Raw genomic sequence first — 382 nt, 5'->3', positions numbered from 1 at the left:
GTTTTGCCTTTGTATATTCTGTAAGTCAACAAATATCATCGAAGTTAGGAAAGAAACACGAAACCATTTAGGGTCAAATACCCTTTCTGAGTACTATTACACCGAGAGAGATTCACGTTGGGTGTACATGTAAGTACATTACCTTACTCTTGGCTTCCTGGGTTGGCAACTCGACACCAATTTTGTGTTACAGATAAAAAGAAAAAAATCTAAAAGTATCATTAGCCTGGGGGGAAAAATATTCCCGCTACAGGCAATTTCGTAATGGACTAACGCAATGTACAGAAATGGGAAGAGGAAGAGGAAGCTTGTGGAATGTGTTATAGTCAAGAGTTTAGTTATCATTCCGTTTCTCTTTTCTTGTCGGAATATTCTCTTACGC

Source organism: Penaeus monodon, chromosome 20 (genome assembly GCF_015228065.2).
Source record: "Penaeus monodon isolate SGIC_2016 chromosome 20, NSTDA_Pmon_1, whole genome shotgun sequence".
Classification (NCBI taxonomy): domain Eukaryota; kingdom Metazoa; phylum Arthropoda; class Malacostraca; order Decapoda; family Penaeidae; genus Penaeus; species Penaeus monodon.
This window is presented reverse-complemented; position numbering follows the sequence as displayed.